The 12,243-nt window shown below is 52.9% G+C and overlaps 1 protein-coding gene and 1 non-coding gene across 5 annotated transcripts in view; one reads left to right on the forward strand and one right to left on the reverse strand.

Annotated features, from left to right (window-relative positions):
* THRB (thyroid hormone receptor beta) overlaps window positions 1–12,243 on the forward strand; it is a 437,459-nt gene that overhangs the window by 298,311 nt on the left and 126,905 nt on the right. The gene's annotated exons all lie outside the window — the stretch shown is intronic.
* TRNAS-GGA (transfer RNA serine (anticodon GGA)) lies at window positions 7,082–7,153 on the reverse strand. Its single transcript has one exon. It is a non-coding gene; the product is annotated as a tRNA-Ser (tRNA).

Genomic DNA, 12,243 nt, shown 5'->3' on the forward strand with positions numbered 1-12,243 from the left:
CACTCGGGTCATGATTTTGCCCCCCAAGAAAGCATGGCCAGAGGCAGGGAAAGAGTTCTCTGCAGGCCTGTGGCAGTGAAACAGCACAGGGGGTGTCCAGGAGCTCTGGGTCAGGGAGCACGTGTGTGGGCAGGTGTAAACAGGCAGATGGCTTCAGGGTGACAGCAGGGTGATTCAGCTTATACCCCAGTGCTTCTCTCATGAGCAGCAGTTCTCAACAGTCAGCCAGAAAGCCTTTTCTAGGCATGTCTTCCCCGGACCCAGACCCAGAGATGGTGGCAAGGCTTCTCAGCTGACCCCCCCTGAGAATCCTTCCTCGAGATTAAAACCCGCTTTTCCTGCAGCCTCCATGGTCGGGCCCCATCCTTACAAGTAAGCAGAGTGCAAATCTGACCTCTTTGGAAATGCGAGACTTGAAGGAAAGCCAAAAGAGAGGGAATATATGTATAGCGGTCTTCCCTGGTGGCTCACTGGTTAAGAATCTGCCTGCCAACGCCAGGGATGTGGGTTTGATCCCTGGGTCGGAAAGACCCCCTGGAGAAGGAAATGAAAATCGACTCCAGTGTTCCTGCCTACAAAATTCCATGGACAGAGGAGCCTGGAGGGCTACAGTCCACAGGATTTCAAAGAGTCAGACAGAGCTGAGTGACTAAACAACGAATGTAGATACATATGGCCGATTCACTTTGCTGTGCAGCAGAAACTAACACAATATTCTAAAGCAACTATACTCTGTTGACTTAAAAATAGTCACAACCTACAAAATGACAGGTATATTTTATTCGGTGGGAATTTTCAGGGTTCTAAGCCCAGGAGACAGGATCTCAAGTAACCCTGAGAGAGCTGCTCCAAGGAGGGGAGGGGAGGAACCAGATCATATAGACGTTTGCAACAAGAGGCTGGTAGTCTGAACAGCAAAAGGCTATTGTTAATGAAGGAAAACCAGATATCACGAATGAATGAATTTAGCGCTTTTCTATGTATAGGAAGATGCAAGAGACTGGACTGACTGACATGTTCCTTTCATACGCATCCCAGCTACCTGGGGCCAGCATCCTGCAGTTTGATTTTTCACCTCCTCAGTTCCTCACTCACGGCTGGAAGTGGTGGCATCGCTCTTCCTGGGTGCCCGCCAGGCTCAGAAATTCGCATTTGGAGGGCCAGAATAACTGTTGATCGTGACATCCTTGCTTATTGATGTGGCAGGAAACACTCCATTTCACAACTCCAATAAAAATTAGTTTAAGAAAAGAACATGCAAAATCCCTTCACATCTCCAGGTCTCCTTGTTCCTCTATCCCTGGGAGACTTAAGTGTCTCACTTAAAGTGCAAGTGGCCTTCAGAGGAGGCAATTGTCCAGCCGCAGAGCTGGGGGCCTTGATCAGCACCTCTTCACTGGTATGTTCTAGACGCTTGACCAGGCTAGTCAGCAGTGGAGAGATGGGGCTCCCCGTCCAGCGTCCAGTGTAGCCCACCACGAGGGTCCCCAGCGCCTCTAACAGGCTCCCAGGTCTGGTAGGCTGATGGCTCCCAACACGTGGTTCCTGGAAAGGACAGTCCAATCGCCTGGGACCTCGTCAGACGTGCAGACTCCCAGACACCCTGACGCCACACCACTGCCAGACCGGCTGAATCAGAGACCCTAGGGACAGAGCCCAGCAGTCGGCTGTAGGAGCCTTCCAAGTGTCTGCCGAACTTTGAGAACCGCTGGTTTAGTCAGTGGCTTCCCTGGTGGCTCAGACGGTGAAGAATCTGCCTGCAATGCAGGAGACCCGGTTCAATTCCTGGGTTGGGAAGATCCCCTGGAGAAGGGATAGGCTACCCAGTCCAGTATTCTTGGGCTTCCCTGGTGGCTCAGATGGTTTAAAAAAAAAAAGAAGTCCTCCTGCAGTGTGGGGGACCTGAGTTCAATCCCTGGGTTGGGAAGATCCCCTATAGGAGGGCATGGCAACCCACTCCAGTACTCTTGCCTAGAAAATCCCATGGGCAGAGGAGCCTGGTAGGCTGCAGTCTATGTCGGACAAGACTGAGAGACTTCACTTTTCACTACACATGTTCTGGGGTGTTTAACAGGCCGCTCGTCAGATTCTCCCCTAAGAACTTAGCTTCCTCGGCGCCCTCCCGTGTCCTGCCGTTCCCGGTGACGACGCAGCTCGTTGCGTCTCCCACTGAAGACGAGGCAAGGGCTGTACTCTGCTGCTATCTCGAGTCTGCACTGCAAGTTCACGGTGTGACAGAGGCTCAGGAGACTCTGTTAGATGATGGCCACATCCTGTTTATTCCCCGAAATGAGCTTACATCTAGCCAGATTTCATTCTCTGCTCTCTCCTCCACAGCTGACACCAGGCTGATTCACTCAGCAATGTGAAACTAAAAGGTCGAATTGTGTAGTCCTGGGCTCACAGAGAGCAAGGGCTGAGAAGAGATTGGGAAAACTAGACGCTCGAAATAATCACTGATTGCAAAGCTGCTACAGCCACAGTCCCCAAACCCCTGTACCAGGGCCCCCTGGGAGTGCCGCAGCAAACCCAGAGGAACCCAGTGGAGTGTTTGACGTTTGAGGAAGGTGTAGCCACCACTGTCAGACACCATGCAAACACTGCTGTTATGAGGTTTGGACCTTCTTACTTAATAAGCGGCTTCCCTGGCGGCTCAGCGGCGAAGAACCCGCCTGCCAATGCAGGAAACACAGAAGACGCAGGTTCAATCCCTGGGTCAGGAAGATTCCCTGGGGAGGGAAATGGCAATCCACTCCAGTGTTCTTGCCTGGGAAAATCCCATGGACGGAGGAGCCTGGCGGGCTACAGTCCATAGGCTCACAAAGACTCTGACACAACTTGTGGGCCGAGCATGCACACACTTAATAAACAGAACGTGTGTTCCTTTCCCCGGGGCCACCGTGAGGCAGTTGCTGAAACACTCAGTGTGCCAGCTAAGTGGAGAGTTTCCTGTCGTAGCACTGCTGACTGTGGGAGGAGGGTCTGATCAGAACCATGCATATAAGACAGCGCATTCAAGGAGATACATATTCTAAATTCACCTTAGAAGCTGGGGGGCAACTATAGCCTAAATAGGAAAAGAATTTGAATTTATGTATATGTGCACCTGAATCACTTTGCTGGACACCTGGAATTGACACAACGTTGTTAATCAACTATATTCCAACATGAAGTTTAAAAATTCGTGGATTTAAGAAAAGAAAATTGCAACTCCATGAGTCTTTTAGAAGGTTCTTTTTCTTGTTACCTTCCTAGGTAGATCTGTTCACCCCGACTGCTTCAATCCTTAACCAAGGTCCCTGTAATCACTGTTATGTGTTATGTTACGTGATGGAGCGGAGTTTGGGAGAGAATGGACACGTGTATACATATGGCTGAGTCTCTCTGCTGCTCACGTGAAATTGTCACCAGCATTACTAACTGGCTATACCCCAGTACAAAAGTAGAAGTTCAAATTAAAAAAAAAAAAAAAAGAAAAACCTTTCTTCAAGGCTTAAACATAAAAACATAATGGATTAATTCTTTCCCATTTGAACTAATAACTGCTCTGATGCATTCAAATCGCCTTTGAAACCTACTGTTGAAACAAAATCTGGGCTGCATATGGTATGCACTGTCCTCATTCGAAACCAGTAAGTTTGCTAAAATAGTCAGGCAGTGTTAAATTAGAGCCCAGTGAAGGGAAAGACAGGACTGTACAATGTTTATGAAGCCTGTTTCTGTAGGAACTCTGCAATGCAGATGGCCTTCCTGCCCCACAAGTGGCATCTAACTGGTAGTAAACCATTATGATATTATTAAGAGAATTTTATTGGCATCTTCAAGGGATTTTAGAAGCAAAGCAGTCCTCATAGTATCGCCTTTGGAAGAATATTCCTTCTATCCCAGGGTTAAAAATCTTCAGGGAGCTCAAGGCAGATTCCAGAGGAAGCAAAACCCAAGTTTCTCCTGGGTACCGCCGTCTCCATGGCTTGAGATGGGCAGGGGTTCAATGATAGAGTCGTTTCTTAGGCAGCTGTCTGGGGCAGGGTGCGGAGCTGCCTTAACTCGCCTTCTGACGCTTTTAAGAAACCAGTAAAACGTGATCCGCTTTGGTGTTAACATTTTTTTAATTAAACTATTTATTTTAATTGGAGGCTACTTACGTTACGATATTGCAGTGCTTTTTGCCATATGGTGTTAACGTTGTATTTCCCCTCGCGTCTGATGTTTTCCGTGCCTGCGTCGTGGGGAGTCCCCTCACTGTCTGTAAGCACTCGGGCGTCGGGTGGGTCTGTGTGGGACCCTCACCCCCCGGCCTGGTGATGGATGCCTCCCGGGCACCTCCGCACGCCCGCCCACCGCTGTCTGTGGCTCAGGGATGCCGCCTGCCTCTCCACCAGGTGTCAGCAGAGGCAGCTTGAACCGCTTGCTTTGGCCAGCGAGACCTCTGCCGAGGTTGCTTCTGCTGCGGTGTCCGAGGTGCCCACAGACCAGCCGTCTGCTTCCTCTTAGGAGGGGGACTTCTTAGAGGCACTCAGGGGTGATGGTCCACCTCTCGAGCAGGGGAGCCACGAATCAGTGTGTTACAACACAGCAGGCGGCGCGTCGAGCCTCTCGGCGTCGGCCCCATAGCGCTGTTCCTGGCCGGTCTCTTAGACCTGACTTTTCTGTCGCTGGGTTACACAGCTCGAAACGGGTCCAAGGGCCACTCAGGTGTCAGTAAGTTAGAGGGAACAGAGGCCTTAGATTCCCCGGGGGCTGGGGCGGTTGTCGGAAGGCCCACTCCGACCCCAGGAACCTCAGCCCTCCCGCTGCTGACCGCGCCTTAAAGCAGAGGTGACTTTTTCACAGGCTGTGACCTCAGCCCCTCCCACGCGAGGATACAGGAACACCCTCAAAGGGCAGGCACGTCTGTCCTGTTTCATCCGCCTGTTCCCTTTGAGGCGGGTGACCTTACCCACCTGGGGCTCTGGCTCTTGAACACCCCCGTGTCATTCTGTTTTAATGGCAGGTCCCACGCTCCTTCCAACCCATGGTGACTGCGTGCAGGGAAAGTGGAAGTGAAGTTGCTCAGTCGTGTCCGACTCTTAGTGACCCCATGGACTGCAGCCCACCAGGCTCCTCCATCCATGGGATTTTCCAGGCAATAGTGCTGGAGTGGGGTGCCATTTCCTTCTCCAGGGGATCTTCCCGGCCCAGGGATTGAACCCGGGTCTCCTGCACTGCAGGCAGACGCTTTCCCGTCTGAGCCGCCAGGGATTCAGCGTTGCTGTCATTCAGCCGTTCAGTCGTGTCTGACTCTTTGTGACCCCACGGAGTGCAGCACGTCAGGCCTCCCTGTCCTGCACCATCTCCCAAAGTTTGCTCAAACTTGTGTCCATCGAGTCTTTGATGCCGTCCAACCATCTCATCCTCCGTCGTCCTCTTCTCCTCCCGCCTTCAATCTTTCCCAGCATCAGGGTCTTTTCCAATGTGTTGGCTCTTACGTCAGGTGGCCAAGGCACTAGAGCTGTGATTCAGTGTGGACACAGATTAAAAGGAAGAGCCCCGGAATGAGATGGTTGCAGTTGAGTTAAAATCACTTTACCAAGAACTGAAAAACCAGCCACAGCCATTTGCACTCAGTTTTCAACAGCAGAGCTTGGCTGTGTTGTCTGATGTCTGGAGGAGAAACGCTTCCGGTGACTGCCGAAAATCTGAAAAGGGAGCTATAGGTTTGCCACCGGGAGTGTCCCGATGTCTCTGACGCGGGGCCCTTGGCTCCCACAGCACACAGCGGAGGACTTCTCCCAGCCTGCACTCCAAGGGGCGATGCCCTGGGACGAACACCTGGGCCCCGTCACAGGGCAGAGCTGCTAGTATTTGCTGACATTTTAATTAAGTATGGACTTCCCTGGTGGCTCAGACAGTAAAGCGTCTGTCTACAATGTGGGAGACCTGGGTTCCACCCCTGGGTCGGGAAGATCCGCTGGAAAAGGAAATGGCAATCCACTCTAGTACTCTTGCCTGGAAAATCCCATGGACAGAGGAGCCTGGTAGGCTACAGTCCATGGGGTCGCAAAGAGTGGGACACGACTGAGCGACTTCACTCTCACTTTAATTAAGTAACTTTCAGCCTCAGGTTCCGTTTTAATCAAACTAATCCCTAGCCTCACAGTGCTGCCTTTGTGAACATTTCCCTTGTGCTGAATTTCGGGCTGGTTTTTTTGTTTGTTTTTTATTTTAATGTCTGTGTGTGTGCTTAGTTGCTCAGTCGTGTCCGACTCTTTGTGACCCCATGGACTGTAGTCCGCCAGGCTCCTCTGTCCATGGGATTCTCCAGGTCAGAATCCTGGAGTGGGGAGCCGTTCTCTTCTCCAAGGGATCTTCCCGAGCCAGGGATCGAACCCAGGTCTCCCGCATTGCAGGCGGACTCTTTCCTGTCTGAGCCACCAGGGAGGCCCTAGCTGCTGGGTAAGTGTTGGCTAGAAGAGTGGACGTGAGGCCGCTCCATACTCGTGGACACAGAACCAGGTAACCACCATGTCTGAGGCAGACAGTCACTATACTCTAGGGAGTTTGTCAGAATCGAGGGAGGTGTCCTACTTTTAATGTTTACCTATCTATCTGCACCAGGTCCTAGCTGCGGCCGGCGAGATCTCTTTAGCAGTGACCTTCGAACTCTTAGCTGGGGTGTGTGCCATCTAGTTCCCTGACCAGGGGTGGAAGCCGGGCCCTGGACATTGGGAGTGTGGAGTCTGGACCACCAGGGACGTCCCCTTGCACTGAACTTGTCATACTACACTCCCCAGTAGAAGCGGTGGGTCAGTGTTGTATGGTTTGAATAGCTCTGCCATCTCTTCTCTGTGAGTGCTTACATTATGATAATCATCAGAAATTCGACCATTATGCATTCACTTCATTGGATCCTAGACTCACTATTAAAATGCAGAGACCTCAGGGAAGGACGATTGGGGCTGCATTTGGGACGCTGTAAAGTCGCTCAGTCGTGTCCAACTCTTTGGGACCCCGTGGACTGTAGCCCACCAGGCTCCTCCCTCCACGGGATTCTCCAAGCAAGAGTACTGGAGTGGGTTGCCATTTCCTTCTCCAGGGGATCTTCCCAACCCAGGGATCGAACCCGGGTCTCCCGCATTCCAGGCAGACGCTTTAACCTCTGAGCTACCAGGGAAGCCCCAGGGACGCTGTAAAAGTAGCTACAAATTCATCTGTGTACCCAACCCTCCTGGATCCCTGTAACAATTTTAAATGAACTTGAAAGAGAAAAAAAATTCACAGAAAGTAAAATTCAATCTGGGAAGAGGAGACAGGAGCAATTCCACCTGCATTTTATGTTGAGGTCTCAGGAGGCGGGCTTTGGTGCTGTCTTTTCAGCCCACCTCAGGGCGCCCCTGAGTGTGAAGTCGAAAGAGTATACTCTTTCCTGCATACTTGCCTGGAGACAGGGCGCCCCTAGAAGCCAGATAATAGCTCCAGTCTCCCACCACGACGGGGGCTGGCCAGGGGATGAACGGGTGTTGATGATAATAGTGACTGTGATAACGAAGACAGAGACTTCCCTGGCAGTCCAGTGCTTAAGACTCCAAGCTTCCATTGCAGGGGACACGGGTTCGATCCCTGATCAGGGAACTAAGATCCCACGTGTCGCACAGCGCCACCCCAGGATAAATAGATAAAATAATGAAGACATCCTGCCAATACCGTGGGTCGGTGTCCGACTTTTTAAATTTACGAAACGTTTTCAAGTTTCCTGGTCCTCATCATAACCTGAAGGGTTGGGGGATGGTGGTCTCAATTCACAAAGGTGGCTCGGAGAGTTAAGACACCCAGCCAAAATGTGCAAACTGCAACCTGAGACTCAAAGTCACCTGGAATGGCTCTCAGCCCAGGTGTCTGTTCGCCATACTTGGGACTGAGCTTGTTCCTACAAATGATTTCCAAACATCAGGGTCAAAGCCTTGACGCGGGGCAAGGGAGAAAATCAGACACTCCAGCGGGGAGAGAGAGAGAGTCGTGACCACCGTGCCCTCCAGGCGGATGCAGCCCCCTCGGAGGACACAGCCTCCACCCAGCCGTGACTCCAGACCCAGAGACAGGTGGTGGGGGGCCAGGCCAGCGTGGGGCTGGGAGGGACACTGGCCCCACAAACCCGCGCGGTGCCCAGCGCCCCACGGACCTAGTCAACACCCCCTGGCCGTCCGCACACACCCTCACGACACACCCTGAGCTGCTGCCTTCCTCACGTCTCCACGGCCTCTCATGGCCTTCTGCAGGGGAAGCCCAGAGTGTCCCCGTGTCCGTGACATAAGCACTGGTCAGGCCAGCCCTGAGAACCGCCCCGGGATTCGCCACCTCGGCCTGGAGCCTGTGATAGCCCACGATGCGAGCATCTGACCTTGTAACCGAACCGAGAGAGTTGCCTGTGGACGGGACTCCTGCCTAGCCTGCGCAGCCCGCTCTCAGCTTCCTTGGGTGGGCCGGGAAGCCCCCGCGGAGGACACGACAGACGAGCATGCCTGACTCACGATCCAGATGCCCTGAGGCCAAGGAGAAGCGAGCTAGGACTGCAAACACCCTCCCCAGAACAGGTGGCCGTGGGCCGTGAGGGGGGCGCGTGTCTCGTTTATTTTATTGGAGCACAGCTGGTTTACAGTTGTGTTAACTGCCGCTGTACAGCGGCGTGACTCAGTTATACATGTGCATACATTCTTTCTATATTCTTTTCCACCATGGTGATGCGTGTTCCATTTCCATAATGTGCAGACTCTATAAGCAATGACTCACTCGGTCTTCATGGAAAGACTTTTCCCAGGGGGAGTTTGCACGGTTGTCTCTTCAAGGTTGTGGTTTCGATAAGGATGAAAGAACCCACGAGGGGACACAGGGCGTGCAGTCAATGCCGGGGCCTCTGACAAGGCGGGGTTCTCTCTGGTCTAACTTGGTGACTTTGGACACCGAGACACGAGGGTGCCACCAAAGGGGTCGGGCTTCTCGGCACTGAGGCAGAGTTAGCTTCTCAAGTCAGCTCACTCCCCGATGGACCTCCCACGGCGCCCCGTTCGTCACAGGACCAAGTCTGGCTCCCATAGCAAACCTCCCAAGACCCTAGACCATCTGGCCCCAAATTACCTTTGCAGCGTCGCCCTCAGCCACTGCCTGCCCCGCCCCACCCGGCATCACAGCCCCTGTGCCAGGATGCGGTGCCCTCTACTCTTGCCGTTCACGAGCCACACTTGGTCCCCTGCTGGGAGGGTTCCTGGCTTCCTTTCAAAGCCAACTTTCCTTCCTTTTCAAAGCCAACTTCCAAGGTCCTGTCTTGCAGACAGAATCATCACATTCTCCCCTGAGCCTCCAAATGTACCCTTTCTCCCTCCTGTTCAGCTCTGCTGCCCTGAAGGTTCAGGGTGGGTCTGCTCCCCAAGGGCAGGCACCATGAGTGGTTCCTCTCGAACGATCCAGAACTTGAGTCGGTTTCTGAGGTCGTGGATGAGGCAGCCCTGAACCAGGGCCTCGGGTGAGGGGCCTCTTCAGCCTCCAGTCTTGCTTCTCAGAAACCATTCTCCTTTCACCCACAAAGGGATCTGCTGCTGGGAGGCCCTGTACTCTTTGCCACCCACCAAAATCAGCTCTCAGATCTCCTTTTCATTCTTCGCAAGTAGCTCAGAGGTTAAAGCGTCTGCCTGCAATGCGGGTGACCTGGGTTCGATCCCTGGGTCGGGAAGATTCCCCTGGAGAAGGAAATGGCAACCCACTCCAGTATTCTTGCCTGGAGAATCCCATGGACAGAGGAGCCTGGTGGGCTACAGTCCATGGGATCGCAAAGAGTCGGACACGACTGAGCAACTTCACTTTCACTTTCACTTTTCTTTTCATATTCAGCTTGTCTTTTCCATGCGTGACTGCATTTTAACGGGACTCACGGTCTGCACCTGGAGCGCCGTGTGGCATCTGCTGACGGGTTGTGTGTATGTGTGTCTGCGGAGCCCACGAAAATAAACGCCGATCTGTCTGTCTGTGTCCTTCATACGTTCCTTGAGTAGACCACACCCCCAAACAGTCGAGATCCACTGAGCTGAAAAAATGAAGCTCTGGAGGAGAATGCTAAGGCGCTCTGTTAAGGAGTTTTAAGGATGGAGTGCCCCCTGAGTGTGGAGCGCGTGTGCCGCTTTGTTGCATGGTAAGGACGCTGGCTCTCTCCTGAGAGGCTCCTTGTGCCCTGAGAGCAGAGGCAGCCCCGGGCAGGCTGTGTGCCCTCGTGTGTCTGCTCTTCCTTTGCCTCGTCTTTGCCAGAGTGGGCAGCGTCCCCTTCCGCCAGGCCCAGCAGCACCTCTGCCCCCGTCCTCCGCCCACTGACTCGCTGAAATTCTGCAACTCCATGGACTGCAGCCTGCCAGGCTCCTCTGCCCGTGGGATTCTCCAGGCAAGAATACTGGAGTGGGTTGCCATGTCCTCCTCCAGGGGATCTTCCCAACCCAGGGATCGAACTCGGGTCTCCTGCATTGCAGGCAGATTCTTTCCTGTCTGAGCCACCAGGAGCCCCATGTGGCATAGTCTGGCTGCAGACCCCGAGCCCACAGGGGACACATGGACCCAGAGTCTTCCAAAGTCCCTAAACCTAATTCTTTTTTTGTTAGCCTTAAACTCTTTATTTTGTATTGGGGTTTAGCTGATTAACAATGTTGTGATAGTTTCAGGGGAGCAGTGAAGGGACTCAGCCATACATACACGTGTATGCGTTCTCCCCCAAACTCCCCTCCCGTCCAGGCTGCCGCGTGGCACTGAGCAGAGTTCCCCGTGCTGTAGAGTAGGTCCTTACTGGTCATCCATTCCCAATACGGCCGTGTGTACGTGACCTTCTCAAAGTCCCCATCTCTCCCTTCACCCTAGCAACCATAAGTTCGTTTTCTAAGTCCACGAGCCTCTTTCCATTTTGTAAGTTCCTTTGTATCTTTTCTTTTTAGATTCCACATAGAAGGGATGTTGTATGTCCATAATAATCCCACTCTCTTTTCAGTTTTGGAGTTCCAGATGGCAACGTTCCATCACGTGTATTTTTAAAATATAAACGCATTTCCTGTGTTTGAGAGGCGAAGGCCCACTTTTTCCTTCCCTCCAAGGGGAATGTTTCGCCGGGGGCCCTGGCCTGGGACAGGGGATGGTGGAGCGGGCAGAGGGAGTGCCGGCCCCCAGCCACTCTCGGCACCGCCTCCTGGCACATGCCTCACGTGGCTCGGATTTTCAGCCGCTCTGTGTCAGTGGTGTCCGCCTTCCCAGCCAGCTTGTAAAATGGTCTGTAAATTCCGTGAGCGCCCAGGGCCTCTGGGTTGAACGTGTTTGCATCCCCAGTGTTTATCCCTGGATTAAATACTCATGTCACGTTAATCTCCATGTCTTCTCATTTCTACCTCTTAAATGTCATGAGAGTCGCTCCCCTATCAGCACCTTCACCGTCACCAACCAAGTTCCAGCTCCCTTCCTCTCTCCCCCAGACCTTCCACAGCTTCCTGGCTGGCCTGCTTTCACTCAGCAGCCACTGAGAAATTTTAAAAACTCAGATAGCTTTGGATCGCTTCCCTGTTTCAACCTGTGTGATTTGAGGGAATTTCCTAGTTTTTCTACACAAGGCTTGTTTCTTGCAGAATCCTTTGCTGGGCAGAGGCCTATCATAAAGAAGTCTTCAGATACAGGGTCACCTCCACCAAGAAGGCTTCTCAGATTGCCCCCGGTAAAAATGACTTCTTTCCTCGTGGCCCAGTCTGCCCTGAAGAAGACATGTCAGGTGAAACCTGTCTGCACATTTCACTGGTGTAGTGCACTTCTCTCCCTCTGGTAGGTTAGAAGCCCCACATGGACAGGCTTAAGTGCTGTCTTTGGACAAAGCCTGGGGCAGCGCCTGGACAGAGTTGGCCCTCCGTTAGCCCTTTGGGCTAACCAGTCAAACAAATGAATGTCTCATGGGAAAGGAATGTTCGGGTTTAGCAGCGGTTCACTAGGGACTAAGCTAAGAGCACACTCAGTTGGTGCTGAAACGCTGCGGCTGTCAAGGGACCCTCAGCTCCGAGGGGCAGCTTGCAGACCCTCTCTGGGTCTCACTGGAGGCCCCTCTTCCCAGGAGCAGTGGGCCTCTTGTAACGGTGGCCTCCAGGGCAGGGGCAGCATGGTGGTCAGTTCTGCTCACATCGCCCCAAACCTCCTCCCTGCGCCCAGTCACCTGCCCAGGGAGAAGCCCCGAGCTCTTTCCACTTTCCCACAAGTGAAACA

The sequence above is a fragment of the Budorcas taxicolor genome, chromosome 24 (genome assembly GCF_023091745.1).
Source record: "Budorcas taxicolor isolate Tak-1 chromosome 24, Takin1.1, whole genome shotgun sequence".
Lineage (NCBI taxonomy): Eukaryota > Metazoa > Chordata > Mammalia > Artiodactyla > Bovidae > Budorcas > Budorcas taxicolor.